The 16,137-nt window shown below is 43.1% G+C and overlaps 1 protein-coding gene across 1 annotated transcript in view; it reads left to right on the plus strand.

The window, feature by feature from the left end:
* Positions 1 to 8,817: 8,817 nt before the first annotated feature.
* LOC139477923 (monocarboxylate transporter 12-like) overlaps positions 8,818 to 16,137 on the plus strand; it is a 33,815-nt gene continuing 26,495 nt past the window's right edge. Inside the window, exon 1 of the mRNA XM_071260372.1 lies at positions 8,818 to 8,872. The gene's annotated coding sequence lies outside the window, so the exon portion shown is untranslated. The remainder of the gene's footprint in view (positions 8,873 to 16,137) is intronic.

Below are 16,137 nucleotides of genomic sequence, written 5' to 3' on the forward strand. Positions count from 1 at the left end.
ACTTCTACCTGCCCGTTACGGGCAGGACAAGTTCTGATATCACCAACTTCTACCTTCCTGTTACGGGTATAACAGGCTTTGATATCACCAATTTCTACCTACCTGTTACGGTAGGACATGCTCTGATATCACCAACTTCTACCTGCCCGTTACGGGTATAACATGCTCTGATATCACCAACTTCTACCTGCCTGTTACGGGTATAACATGCTCTGATATCACCAACTTCTACCTGCCTGTTACGGGTATAACATGCTCTGATATCACCAACTTCTACCTGCCCGTTACGGGTATAACATGCTCTGATATCACCAACTTCTACCTGCCCGTTACGGGTAGAACATGCTCTGATATCACCAACTTCTACCTGCCTGTTACGGGTAGGACAAGTTCTGATATCACCAACTTCTACCTGCCCGTTACGGGTAGGACAAGTTCTGATATCACCAACTTCTACCTGCCCGTTACGGGTATAACATGCTCTGATATCACCAACTTCTACCTGCCTGTTACGGGTATAACATGCTCTGATATCACCAACTTCTACCTGCCTGTTACGGGTATAACATGCTCTGATATCACCAACTTCTACCTGCCCGTTACGGGTATAACATGCTCTGATATCACCAACTTCTACCTGCCCGTTACGGGTAGAACATGCTCTGATATCACCAACTTCTACCTGCCTGTTACGGGTAGGACAAGTTCTGATATCACCAACTTCTACCTGCCCGTTACGGGTAGGACAAGTTCTGATATCACCAACTTCTACCTGCCCGTTACGGGTAGAACATGCTCTGATATCACCAACTTCTACCTGCCTGTTACGGGTAGAACATGCTCTGATATCACCAACTTCTACCTGCCTGTTACGGGTATAACATGCTCTGATATCACCAAATTCTACCTGCCTGTTACGGGTAGAACATGCTCTGATATCACCAACTTCTACCTGCCCGTTACGGGTAGAACATGCTCTGATATCACCAACTTCTACCTGCCTGTTACGGGTAGGACAAGTTCTGATATCACCAACTTCTACCTGCCTGTTACGGGTAGAACATGCGCTCATTGGACAGACTGACTTATGCTTATGACTAATTTTTTAGTAGAAAGACAAAGTGAGTGAGTGAGTTGGGTTTAACGCCTCTTTTAACAGTATTCCATTTATATCACGTTGGTCAGTTTAAAGTGGGAGGAAAACCACTTTACCACTTCTGTGAAACCCACGAGCACGGGTATGGTGCTGACAAACCTAGAAACATAATCGGGGCGAACCGGGATTCGAACCCACAATCATAGGTTTCTGGCCTGCCAAAGGGACGTAACTCTGAACAGCGAATCGCGGCGCCTTAGACGAATGGGCCACCCGTGCCCCAGAAAGACAAGGGGATGAAGACCTTCACAGTTGTCTTGAAGTAATGTTTATGAATTTTATTAATCCCAAGATTTCGACTTATCGCTTTCCCCTTGTTGTGATCCTTGGTTTGACCGCACCATACCCTTGTCGGGGTGGGGCAGGGTGGGGGTGGGGGTGTTGGTGGGGGGAAGGGGTGTGTCTCCAAAATAATAAACGTTTGATACGTTTGCACTTCGGGCTTTCCTCCCACATCAAGCAACACACTTACCTACCCTGATCTAAATCAAAGTGTGTACATTTAACCGTAAGATAACCCGTATACACTGCCAAGATGTGTTAAGAAAGTATAAACAAGAAATGTTTAGATATAAACCTGTTTAGGAAAGTGTTTGAATCCTAAACGGAAAACACATTTGGTGTGTTCTATCTAAACACTATTAGATGAGCTCGTCTGACAGCCTAAACACCACTAAACAAAACATCATCTAAACATGTTTAGAACATAAACACGTTTAAACATATTAGAATTTAAACATATAGAAATAAAGTGCCACCCCACACACACCCTTCAACCAATACACACGCACTCCTGTAGTCTCAATTAAAGAGTGCAAAAGAAGGCAAATTAACTACATTGAATGTCAAGGGGGCATACGGGTCCTTCTCACATTTAAACTCTAAACTAAACACGTTCAGCTGTTAAACACAATCCTAAACATGTTTAGACCTAAACATGTCAATATTATGGGACAATGAACGTGATTGTTTGAGATCTATACATATGTATGTGTGTGCATATACTTAAGCAGGATGGGAGCGGTCGGGTAGCCTGGTGGTTAAAGACCCGGGTTCGATTCCCGACATGGGTACAATGTGTGAAGCCCATTTCTGGTTTCCCTCGCCGTGATATTGCTGGAATATTGCTAAAAGCGGCGTAAAATCAAACTCACTCACTTAAGCAGGATGTAACCTGTTTATCGACCCTGGTGGTGTATTGCGGAATCTATTAAATGTGACGCAAGTTTCCTGATCGGTTGACATAATCCTACAAACAGAGCCCTCGTAAAGCTATTTCCTGTTTCCAGTGAGTCGTTAGATGAGTACGTCACGCGAAAAAGGCTCAAGAATCACTGTAACAAATACAGTTGTCGTTTCTGATGTTTTGCATGCAGAATACACACAATAAAGAACTATATTTTGGTGACTAAAATTGCCGGACAAAAGAAGGTGTACAAACAAGATGTGGTTATTCGATGGTGAAGTATTTGAGGCGGGTATTACATTATCGTAAAGTGTTGTGTTATAGACCTTAATAGTGTTTCGGTGACATTCAGTCTCGTAACGTTTGCATTTTTTGGTCAAATCTCCATTTTCTGGTGTATACTTTCCTCTGCCCAGCAATGTACACAGTGATGTCTGTGTAACACGTCGCTCGTCACGCCAAAGGCGCGGGTTCAACTCGCCTTTCTTGGGTGAAGTACGCGATGAAGCTGAATACATGCTGATGAAGGAGCAAGAAGTAGCTCTGAAACGTCGTGACAAAAAATATAAAGAGTGGCTATCCATAAAAAAGGGTCATGTATTCATGTTCTTCCAACTTCTAAATGCCTGTCAAAGACTTTACTCAGTGAAGCGTCTGTAAAATAACCCTGCTGCATTTCGTAGACCTGATTAATATAGAAGGCGTTGTGTGGCAGTTGTTAACGTACGTGGTGGCCATACATGCCATCAGATTCTCGTGCTTGGGACTTATGATTTAAACTGTTGTTGTTATTACCGAATACCGTAGGTGCTTGAAACAAATTATGGTTACCACCATTAATTAAAACCCTTCTTTGGACATTAATGATTAAAAATTACCTTCTCTGATATATTTGCCCGTTGTATATCATATATGGTATTACTTTTAAAAATGTGAAGTTTTTAATTTGACTCAGTATATTTACTTTTATTCAAAATCATATTCGAGCTAAGTCTCTCAGATATAATTGATTCATCATTTAATCTTAGTCAAATTCACCGACTGAATAGTTTTAATTGTTTACGTGTCGTAAACATAGTATGCTACGAACACGATTATAATATCATATATACAGCATGTTGCACGAAATCCGAGGCCCTCATTCGACATTGGCTACATTTCCTGGGTACACACCAGATTGTAATTCATCAGATGGTGTTTACTGTACACTGTGTTTAGAATGTAAACACAGACAAGACATGTTTAGATCTAAACATGATTAGGGATGTGCTTAAATCCCTAAACGGAAATCAAATTGTGAATGTTCTTTCTAAACGCTTTTACATCAAAACACATGAAATTAGCTATCGTCTCACAGCCTAAACACTACCAAAAACACATCATTCCCATAATCTAAACATGTACAGAATGTAAACTCGTTAACACATGTTAGATTTTAAACAAATCTTTCAAATTTAATCACGTTTAAACATGTTCCGAATTTAAACCTCTATCAATAAAGTGCACATCATTAAGGCAATAGGTCAAATGTGAATAATATGTATAACAATCATGTATATTTAAATTAGGTTTACAAATCAGATTTACAGGCACTTGCACAACGTATTTAGCACCACGACTTACAGTTACAACGAACTTGGTGCGATATAAACATGAAAATGTACTTAACCAAACTCAGGTAATTGTGACGAGGTAATGGTGACGAGGTAATGGTGACGAGGTAATGGTGACCAGGTAATGGTGACGAGGTAGTGGTGAAAAGGTAATGGTGACCAGGTAATGGTGACGAGGTAATGGTGACGAGGTTATGGTGACGAGGTAATGGTGACGAGGTAATGGTGACGAGGTAATGGTAACGAGGTTATGGTGACGAGATAATGGTGACGAGGTTATGGTGACGAGGTAATGGTGACGAGGTAATGGTGACGAGGTAATGGTGACGAGGTTATGGTGACGAGGTTAATGGTGACGAGGTAATGGTGACGAGGTAATGGTGACTGACACTTTATACAGTCTCCGTGGCACAGGTGGTAGTGTGAAGGACTACTAGTCAAGAGGCTGCAGGTTCGAATCCCGCTGACACCTAAAAACCAATGTGGTGTTGCTGTATGACCAGTAGTATTTCATTCATACAGGAAGCTGACAATAGAAATATATATGATAACTACGACAAACTCTTAACGTTTTTTAGATATCGCAACCCACCCCAATATTTATCCCTTTACACTGTTACAATAGCTATGCCATAATCTTTATCTCTCACTATGGGTCTTTATTACCTCATCACCCCTCTAACCTTATGGAATATGCCCGAATATGATAAAGGCTAGTCATCACGGCATCCCATAGTGCCTATAAACGCAAAAATGGTCGCTTCTCGTCCGATTCTGCTTTTCAGCATGTGAGTGTCAAGAAAAAGAACCTAGTATTTACTACACTGACAGAAATAGTTTATAAAGTTTACCAGCTTCGTTAGTGAGTTTCACGGTCCACTCGGACACTAACATGCTGGTAGACTTTACTAATCAGGTTTGTTTACACAAGGTGGCCCCTCGTCGCTAACTGAAAATGGTTAACTATATATACTACTCAAAAGAAGTTAAAGAACACCAGATATATAATACACGATTTAGCAAATTGGTCATGGCATTATGTGTTATAACAATACTATCATCTAATGTTTGGCAACATGTTGTACCACGTCTGGGGTATTGCTTGTCCTCCTGACACTTTCTGGAAACACTTCCGGTAGTCATGCAAATGAATTGAAAACATGAACAAAACACAGGAATATTGTTGCCCAAACACAACGCTGCACCTGCCCTTAGCAACAACCAACACAATTTTCATGCTCAGCATATGAAAGTGGTGATGTTCATGGTGCACGTGCATGCTTTCCCTTTAAGAAGGCGATGACGATGATCGTGTAATCACACTTTCCAAAACCATGCCACAGAGACAACATCTGACTGGTGTTGATAGAGGACGGCTCCAGGATGGCCTTTCTTTACGTGAGGTGGGCAGAAGATTGCAGGTGTCCCCCTCTGTCATTCACACCTTTTGGCATCGTTTTGCTGCCACTGGCAGAGTGCAAGAGCGACACCGTTCTGGACGGCCAAGGTGTACCTCACAACGTGATGACCGATACCTGGTTCTCCAAGCACTCAGGCAGCGTTCATCAACAGCAAACAACCTCAGGTTACAGTTAAGGGCTGTCAATAACACTGTCGTTAGTGATCAGACGGTGCGAAACCGTTTACGAGCTGCGCACTTGAGAAGTCGACGACAAGCAGTGAAACCACCTTTACGTCCAGTTCACAGAACAGCACGTCTGGCTTGGTGTCGACAACATGTGCGTTCAAACAGACACCAATGGTCTCGTGTACTGTTTACAGATGAGTCGCGATTCTGTTTGCAGCTCAATGATGGAAGTATACGGGTGTGGCGTCGTATTGGAGAGAGATTCACTGATGCCACAGTACTTGAACGTGTCGCTTTTGGTGGGGGATCAGTGATGGTATGGGGAGGATTCAGTTGGAATCACAGGACTCCCCTGTACCATATTGTCGGGAATCTGAATGCTGCCAGGTACCGTGATGAGATTCTTGAACCCCTGGTACTGCCCACACTTCTTCAGATTGGTCAAGGTGCTATCCTTCAGGACGACAATGCAAGACCCCATCGCGCTCGGATTTTCACTGACTATCACACACACAGGCAGATTACCGTTATGCAATGGCCTGCTTATTCGCCAGATCTGGCGCCCATTGAACATCTTTGGAATGCCTTGGGAAAAGCTGTTCAAGGTAACCATCCACCTCCTGTTAATCTCCAGCAACTGTTAGGATTTCTTCATCAGGGATGGCAAGCAATTCCACAGGCAACACTGCAGCAGCTTGTCCGATCTATGCGCAGAAGATGTCAGGACTGTATTGCTTCCAGGGGTGGGCATGCCCGATACTGAAGGAACATGATTATCCTGAACTGCAGTGTGTGACTTTTGATTTATAGGGTACATGCAGTTCATATTGTTTTGCTCTGGTCAGCTGTATGCCAGCGTTTCTTTCGTCAATGAAATGTCATGATTAAATACTTATCTTTCCCAATCAGTGTTGTTCCTGAGTCCACGATTTATTTTTTGAGTGATTTTGATAACTTATTGTTCTTTAACTTCTTTTGAGTAGTATATTAAAACGATGAAACTTGGCAAAACTGATCATCGAGATTGAAATTAAAGTGTCAAAATTAATAGTCTTAAAGTGAAACACCACACTCGTCTCTGAGAAAATGGCATCACAAGTCAGTATCTCGTGTGTCCGCCATGTGCATTGTTGACTGCCGTGCAACGTCGATACATGGAATGGATGAGGCGGTTGATGAAGGTCATAGGCACTTGAGCTCACACTTTAAGGAACGCCTGACGCAGTTCAGCTGCAGTTGTCGGCCTTGGTCGGACGTCATTCAGCCGTCTTAGAATCTCGTCCCACAGGTGCTCCATGGGATTTAAATCGGGACTTAGGGTACGCCACTGCATGTTTCTGATGCCATTCTGCTGGAGGAAGTCTCTCGTTGCTCTCGCAGTGTGGGCATGGGCGTTATCATGCTGAAACTCGTGGTTGCGGCGACGTGCCAAATGAGGTATGGCGTGTGTTCTCAAGACTTGATCAATGTACCGAGCTACTGTGACACCATTGCCTCTCCCTGCATTGATGTTCTGGAAAACCACAGGGCCGACCATCTGTGCAAGACCAATTTCACCCCACACCATGATGCTCGGTCCGCCATACGAGTCTCACTCAACAGCCCAAGCATCTGAATAACGTTCCCCAAGGCGTCGCCAGACTCTCTCTCCCTCTCAGCCGTCTGCTGTTGAGATACAGTAACGGCTCTCATCTGGATGGTAACTTTTGGTCGGCCGGTTTTCAGATGGTCTGTATTAGAATTAAACTGTGTGTATCGGTCCCAAAGGCGGCAAATGGTGTTGTGGTGGACGTTAAAGTGGCATGCAACAGAAGGCTGCGATTCCCCTCTTTGGATACGTCCTATGGCGATGTTCCGATCGGCATTTTCGAACTTGAAAATTGAAAGACAAATTATTGGCTTCTTCTTGCCTTTTTATAGCCACTACCACGGGTTAATAATGCCATAACTTGCACGTGCATTTTGATTTACTGTTTTCCTCCATGACAATGCCCTTTAAGACATTGCAAATCGACAATGGCTGCGTTTTGATGCACCGTTTGTCGACTATCAGGCCACCAACATTTTCCAATAACATATATCCAATTTATATACCGGATTTTTTGTGTAGGCAGGGTCATTCAACTACATACTACCTCTGCGTTTCATTTTTATAAGAGTGTATATATTCACTTACTTAGCATTCACCTGATGAAGGAGCAAGAAGTAGCTCTGACACGTCGTACAAAGAATAAAAGAAGTTGCGAGCTATCCATGCAAAAGTGTCATGTATTCATGTTCCAGGAAAGTAAATTAAGTCTGCTGGTATTGGAACTTTGAATATGGCCCCCAGATTCTTACTGATGTCGGGTTTAACAGCTGGGAACGTATTCCTTGTGTGGCTTATGTGTACATATTGTGAAGATTGTTTTGTTAAAAAAGGCAGACAGCTTCATTATTGCATTCAACACTTCCCATTCCCGTGAGCTCCTCAAGCCGCCGACCCTGACGACCCGATACGTCACGTTGACTCCGAGGTGCATCATGGGTAGCTGGTGACACAGTCCACCCCTTCACCTCCTGTGTACTGTTAGTACATGCATCTACGGAAGACTTTTGAGGCCATTTTATTTCTTAGTTGCTTTTTGAAATTTCAAAATATTAAGTTGAAATTTAAATATGTCATGTTGCTATTTAAAACACTTCGTTGAAATTTCTCAGTTAATATCTTCAAAAGTATTTTTGTATCTCAATATGGCAACTTATTATCTTGACATTTCAGCGAAGAATCTTTGAAAAAAACAAAACGGTTTAAACAGGCTTCCGTATTTTTTTATGTCAATATAATCATCATCATCATCATCATGGTGAACGGATGCTGAAAAAACTTTTAGTACAGGTTTCGTTCACTGAGCTCGTGACCCAGATCATGAAGGTAGATTGACGCACCACGGGCATGCGAAGTAATGATACGCCTTCACTCGCTGTTAAACGCGATATGCGATGTCTGCCATTGAAAGGACCGTTTGCTCTTTTGTTCAAAACCCTGTCTCTGTCTGTACCACGAGTACGTCGTTCGTGACAGTTCAGTCATGGCTGAACTCTGGCTTGTGTTTATTATGGAGTAAAAACATTGTGCGTATTCATTGACTGTCGACATCCTACAATGGTGGGTGAAAGGCTGTATGCACCGCACCACCCCACCCCACCCTCAACCCCGCCCCACCCTCAACCCCGCCCCTACACCCATCCAACGTTTTGTTGGCTGTGAGATTCAAGAATTGAGAATTCTAATCAACAAACAAAGGTTGCTAGTTCGCTTCCTCCGTTGTAGCCAGGCTGGCCAAAAGGTGAGTGTTACTTGTTATCAGACATTCACATTGATAATGTATACTTGACATGCAAGAGATGGATAAAAATAATTAGCTAAACAAGTTGCGTCTTGTGTTGGTGTTACGTGTGTTGAACACATCCCAAACAAACGTGGGTACTGTGTTTATATTGTGTCATGTTTGGTACGTAACAATAAACACCCCTCCCGTCTTGCGGGTGTGAGTATCGATTAACGCCGCTATTGGCAATATTCCAACATTATCACGGCAGGGGACACTTTGTACCCTTGTGTTGAATCGAACCGGGCCCTTCGGCGAGACGAGCGAACGCTTTAACCACTAAGCCCCCCCACCCACCCCCATCATGAGCATCGATCCACGCAGTTGGGATACAATTACATGCATCAACCAAGTCACGTGTTAATATATGATATTCTATATTACATATCAAACTTGTTGTTTCCATTTAAGCGTACCCATGAGTCATGAAGTATGTCGAGTGGAAATTAATGTGTCATGTCAATCGATATTTGTCTATTCGAATTGATAGTCACCATGTGGCGTGACGTGAGCACGCGGTGCACGATCTTTCCGTGATTCAAGTATTATGGCGTCACAGCACAACAAACACTGAAAGAGGTGAATGTGAGGTGAAATGGGGTTTAACGTCGCGTCCAAGATTATTGCACTTATATAGCGACGTGCATGTATGTATGTGTGGCTGCTTGTACTAGTCCGGACTGCCGCCGATGTATTGTGCTAGCCAATTGAGATACCATGCCGCAGTTAAACATGGATACCCCACTGACTCTGAACCGACCAGTCCTTGTTTTAGACGCTTTATGCCGAGCACCAGACAGAGTATCATCTTTTAACGTCTATGGTATGACCCGGCCGGGGATCGAGCCCCAGAACTTGCGCTCTCCAGGCGGACGCTCTACCACAAGACCACATGTGGAACAATTACATCCCCAAAATACATTCTACTCTTACACTTCAGCAACTCATGCAGGCGACTATGCTTGTCGTAAGAGGCGGCTAACGGGATCGGGTGATCATGATGTCAATCACTGGATTGTCTGGGCCAGACTCGAGTATTTACATACCGCCGTCTTATACCGCCGTCATGGTTAACGTCTGAGACCTGCATCACTTCGGGCTTTCTTCCCACATTAAGCTGACACGCCGCGATATAACTTGAAATATGTTAAAAGCGGGGAGAACGGGGGGCCCACTCGTCTAAGGCGCCGCGATTCGCTGTGCAGAGTTGCGTCCCTTGGGCACGCTAGAAACCTATGATTGTGGGTTCGAATCCCGGTTCGCCCTGATTATGTTTCTAGGTTTGTCAGCACCATACCTGTGCCCGTGGGTTTCACCGAAGTGGTAAACGTCTGAGACCTGCATCACTTCGGGCTTTCCTCCCACATTAAGCTGACACGCCGTGATATAGCTGGAATACTGTTAAAAGCGGCGTTAAACCCAACTCACTCACTGTTATAAGCGGCGTTAAAAAAACAACTCACTCACTCACTCCCGATGTTGGTGCTCGGACCGATGTGATTACCGTATAAAGTCTGGTAAACAGTCTTTTAAACAGTCAACAGAGAATTAGTTACATTGGCGGCCAAGACCTTGCGGGCACAGGAATTGCAACGTTTGTGGTTGAAATTCCAGATTCGTGAGACTATAATTGTTTGTTTTTCAACACCTGTGCTCGTTGGTTTTCAAAACCAACTGCGAAATCACGACATGTTGGATCCGTCTTCCCTTTACATTAATCTAACACATTGTTATTACTGGTGAAATACTGCGTGCTTCGTGTCACCTTAGCGAGTCAGATCAAATTAACTTGGTCACTCGTTGGCAGAGGTATTGCTACCACCGTCGTCATAGCGCTCGTAATTGTTCAACTCAGTATATGTTGTATTCACACGACTCAGAGTCGTCGAAATCTATCCGTTGTAACCAAACTACACACGACGTCACTGCAGAGCACGTTGAGCATACATTCGCTCAGGTCACCCCTCCTTTAGATGAAGTGTTTACACCGCGATACAGCTGGTCGTTGTATGGCTGTCAGTGTCAAACTGAGGCAACTGGATGACATACATCTTTCGAGGTTTAAAGAAGTGAAATTAAACATTTATAAGAATTGACATTCACTTTGTGTGAACATGGGAGCCGTGCCAATATACACTTGGCAGAGGGGTACACAAAGTACGTGATCTAGACTACCAGTTGTCGGACTTGCATTTTTTGTGGAAATTTCGGTGGCTGAGTTGGTTAGATCGCTGACCTTGTGTGCCGGCGATTAGGTGCCTCACTCTGGCAGTGTGGGTTCGAATCCCGAATGGGACTCAAACACCAAAAAAAGCACGAGAATCTGTACTTTACTTAGAAAGTATTATCCCAAATGTAACATTTGTTACACTTTGTGTGAGTTCACTGGAGTATGAACGTTCATAGAGTGAGGGCCAATCTGTATGAACGACTCCCAAGCTCCGACATTCCTACAGTTTGTCCCTCACAAGGAAGGGCAGAAGGGCATTACTTGGCGCCAATGGTCGATAATCCGTTAATCCGTTGATCCTGAGTCTGCATGGCCGAACGTACATAAACATCTGTATGTTAACAAAAGTGTCAAATGAAATTTATATTATTGTGTGTGACATACTAATTAATATGTTTTCCTTTTTCTCCTTCACTATCTAAAGTTTGAGATTATTTTGGAGCTTTAAAATCAAATAATGAAATCCGTCAGTTTCAAAAGGAGAGTGACACAGTCGATCTTCCTTCTTAATACTATGGAATACTGTAAGGGACATTCTCGCGATCTCGCATTCTCGCCCTTTGGAAACGAGTTAAATATGCCCAAAACACGAGAATGCGAGATTGCGAGAACGCGAGAATGCGACATTTGGACATGATGAAAAATCCCGCAGTCTCGCAAACTCGACTTGTCAAATTAGGCCACAAAATCACGAAATCGCGAGAACGCGAGAATGCGACATTTCATTTTCTCGCGATCTCGCGTTCTCGCATCCTCGTTTTTTAGACACTGTCCGTGCGCATGCGTAATATCATAAGGTCAAAGCGCATGCGCACGTTAGTAGTCCGGTGGTCAAGCTTCTTTCATGTTCTTCATTCTCCAAGTCACATTTAGCAAACTTATGACTTGAGATTGAAAATGCTATCATGAAATTAACATACACAAAATCCCATGTAGCGTAGAGTAGAGTTCTCTCCCTTTGGTACAGTTTCCAATGAACTTTAGATTAAAACCCTCAACATGCTCAATATAATTTAAACAAAGGAAATTGTGTCCATGAATGTCGAGTGATAGTGAAGACATTAAAGTGTGAAGAAACTGGAAACAAAATATCACCGTCAGTGAGAAAGTAAATATTGCTCAAAGGCACATCAGCAGTATTGCAACGAATACCTAACCAAAAATCTGTAAACTGCAACCAAATAACTTGCTGGCTGTCACGACTTATCTTTGTAGGTGGTTACCGTTGGTACATATTGCCAGAGACCATATACCGATAATTAGTCTCGGATATTCCCTGCAATTATAGAGGCAGGGAGGCTAATTGTATGATAAGGTTAGATGGCAGTGTAACAGAATACTACATATTATCCCGCACTGTTCTTTTTCGAAGTAAATTTTCAAGTCAGGAAAAAGTAGTTAAAAGGCGTAATGTCAAATTCAGTTATTGAATATTTCCCTTACGTATAAGATACCGGGGTGATTTGCATTAACTTTAGCTAAAATCAGAAGAAAACTTTCAGACTTAGAAAAGGTCAAAGAATAAGAAATACAAAGACTTTGAAATAGATATTTGGAATTTCATACACTCTAGTCAAGATCCAAATGATGGTTATTGTATTGTATCTGCCACACTTCTAAAGACAACACGTGTGACTGAGCTGAAAACGAAACATAGCTTAGCGAGAGCGCAGACCCCATCCATCGACCCCACCACCCTCACACAGAACACAAATAAGCAGGGTCTCGACCTGACACACACGACATGCAGATCCTGGGTGGAATAGGCCTTCATCAACCCATGATTGCCGTGAAAGGGGACCATGCTTGTCGTAAGAGGCGACTACAGGATCAGGTTCGCTGACTTGGTTGATGCATGTCATCGATCCCAATTGTGTAGATCGATGATCATGATGTCAATCACTGGATTGTCTGGTCCACACTCGATTATTTACAGACCGCTGTCATATAGCTGGATTATTGCTGACTGCGGTGTTAAACAACAATCCAACCAACCCACCAAACCAAGCAAACCAACATGCGCGCGATGGGATCAGAGTGAGCCTCCCCAAATCTCTGTCTGTGTTATAAATCTAACCCGTTACCAACACTGAACACGGCCTTATTCCTGGGGCACTTTCACCACATATATACAAGAAGCACTATGCGCCATGTCAGCACATACTGGTAGTAGTGGTGGTGTTGGTGTCCCAGAGTACCTTGCCTCAGGTCTCAGTCACACATTCAGGATTTTGACTGCCTTCCTTGATAGGACCCTTCCCGATTAAAATTTGTCAATAGTCTGATCAAGATCCTGTGATTCACAAATAATCAGATATTGTTCAGGAAGCGTCCCGATTAAGCCGTTTCCAGCCTAATTCGTCCCGATTCTCCCGTTCTCACTCAGAATCTGATCCGATTTGTATCTTCCGCATGGTAAAAAACGAACGAATCTGTCCCGACAGCGTCCCGATTCCCCCGAATGCGATCCGACACAGATCCGACAGGGACCGGACAGTGAAGCATTCTGCAAGATCTGGACGCAATCTGGACTCAATAGACAAGAAACGGCAATGAGGAATTCATGCCCGTTCATCACGACAGCGTCCCGATCCACAGGACACCGTCCAGGCAACACAGGACATTGTTACGATTTTGATCCGATACAGCAGAATCTGTAACGACATAGTCACGATTGTAATCCGACTAGACAAAATCGGCTGAGTTTCCCCAATGTTACGGGATGCACCATACTGTCGGGAGTGCTTGGCCGACCTCTCTGGACCTTTCCCGACCCGTAGGACTCTGTTACGAACGTAAACGACTGCGTTCAGACAATGATGGGACATTCCAGATCATTGAGGATAGTAATCCGACTTTTTCACTTTTCGTGTCGCGCTGTCTGATTTCAAACGGGGGCTATAATCGGCACTGTGTGAACCTGGCCTAACCCAAGCTTGTCTGAGACAGAGCCCAACTCACTTCGTGTTGTTGTTTTATGTAGGTCGCCCTCTGTCTCAGCAATTCCGGTTGATCTGTCCTTCATTGGAACTCATGTGTGTGAATTTGGTACACATACTATATGTTGGGATTTTAGAATTGACTTGAATTTTGTGCCGAGATTATTGACGTACCCTTATGGTATGCACTTTATTTCGTGTTTAGACACTAAACATGTTTAGACACCAAATGTGTATTCCGTGTATTTAAACACCATTGATGAGCGGTACTCCTATACCCCGCGTCAGTGAACCGTGTCTGAGCCCTTCCTGGTCCTGGGAACGCCACGGGGAGTTTTCCTCTGAAATATAAATTTGTCGCTCTGGGCCGATACTAGGCTGACTGACAGTAAAGTACACTACACTGGTGATTAGGAATAACAATGGGGATTAACGTCTTATAAGTAAAGGCAATTACGTGTTTCAATGAAAACAAAACTTTTATAAAGTACTTTGATAACGAAGTTTCAGTACTAGTCATGTCCTTCCAGCTTCCATCCTTCATGTCCTTCCAGCTTCCATCATTCATGTTCTTCAAACTTCCAAATGCCAATCAAAGACTTAAGTGATTCTAGACATTACTCAACATGGTAATTTGCCTTTGGTAAACAGTTTATGAGGTATGCTCCAGAAACGATCCTCCCTACCCTAGAAATGCAATATGAAAGAATCCCTGAAAACTCCCTTAATAGCCAAAGGTGTCGAAGGGGGCACGTGTGGCCAAGTCGTCTAAGGCGCCGCGATTCGCTGTGCAGAGTTGCGTCCCTTTGGCAAGCCAGAAACCTATGATTGTTGGTTCGAATCCAGGTTCGCCCCGATTATGTTTCTAGGTTTGTCAGCACCATACCCGTGCTCGTGGGTTTCATCGAAGTGGTAAACGTCTGAGACCTGCATCACTTCGGGCTTTCCTCCCACATTAAGCTGACACCCCGTGATATAACTGGATTATTGTTAAAAGCGGCGTTAAACCCAACTCACTCACTCACTCTTGGGTCTGGGAGACACACGACGCTGTGAGTATCGCATGGAGAACTGACCAGTAGAGAGAATCCCGCTTTGGTCAGCCTGGGCCAGTGTAGTCGGTGTCCTCCCATTAGTTCAGCGTCTCATTTGTAGCACACCTTAAAAACAACATGGGTCATGGCGGAAAGCACTGACTGGTCTACCCTATGTTATCTAAGTATTAGAATGGAGTGATCCAAGAAAGGTAGAAAAGTAATATTGTACTTTATGTATATAAAACTGTAGAAAAGTAAACTTGTACTTTATTTATGTGTAGTATATACACACAATGACATTAGCATGTCATAATAAACATTCTTTATTTGCACCGGTAGCAGCACTGATTAATTAATTTAATTGAATGTCTCTAAATAGTCTTTGTGTACTCCACAGGCATATTTTGATAAATGAATCCTCTTCCTGTCCATAAATGGAATGCGGTCAACATGTATGTCAATGATATATTGACATGGTCCCAGCTGGCAAACAAGAGTTCTAAGAGCTTACTGTTTGGGCATAATTTCATCAATTCATCTGCGGCAACAACCTAATTTTGCAAACAACTGCGTCATTGCTAATTTTCAGTGTTCCATTAATATATTTCTACCGCTATTGTCAACGTTTACCCAAAAGGAATTTGTTTAGTTAGAAAATCGAAATTGGTTATTCTCTAGCATTGCTGTTTACATTTCTATGGTTGTTTACGACATGAGTATTGGTTGATAACAACATCTGGTTTCACATGACACCAAATAATATGTGTATGCCTGAAGTGAATAATTAGAATTAGTTACCCGAACAGATTAAATGTTTATATTTCCCTTTAAAATAACACGTGTTTCAACACAATAAAATGTTAAACAAACACACGTTTGTGTTTACCGTTATACTTGCCCATGCAGCCGTCGTATACAGGTAAAACATATAAATGCTGTGTACAGTCATGTGTGAAATTGAATACAATATTGAAATACGGAATGTGTTAAACCCTTAACATGCTCAATATAATTTAA

The sequence above is a fragment of the Haliotis cracherodii genome, unplaced genomic scaffold (genome assembly GCF_022045235.1).
Source record: "Haliotis cracherodii isolate W230 unplaced genomic scaffold, xgHalCrac1.p SCAF_37, whole genome shotgun sequence".
Taxonomy (NCBI): domain Eukaryota; kingdom Metazoa; phylum Mollusca; class Gastropoda; order Lepetellida; family Haliotidae; genus Haliotis; species Haliotis cracherodii.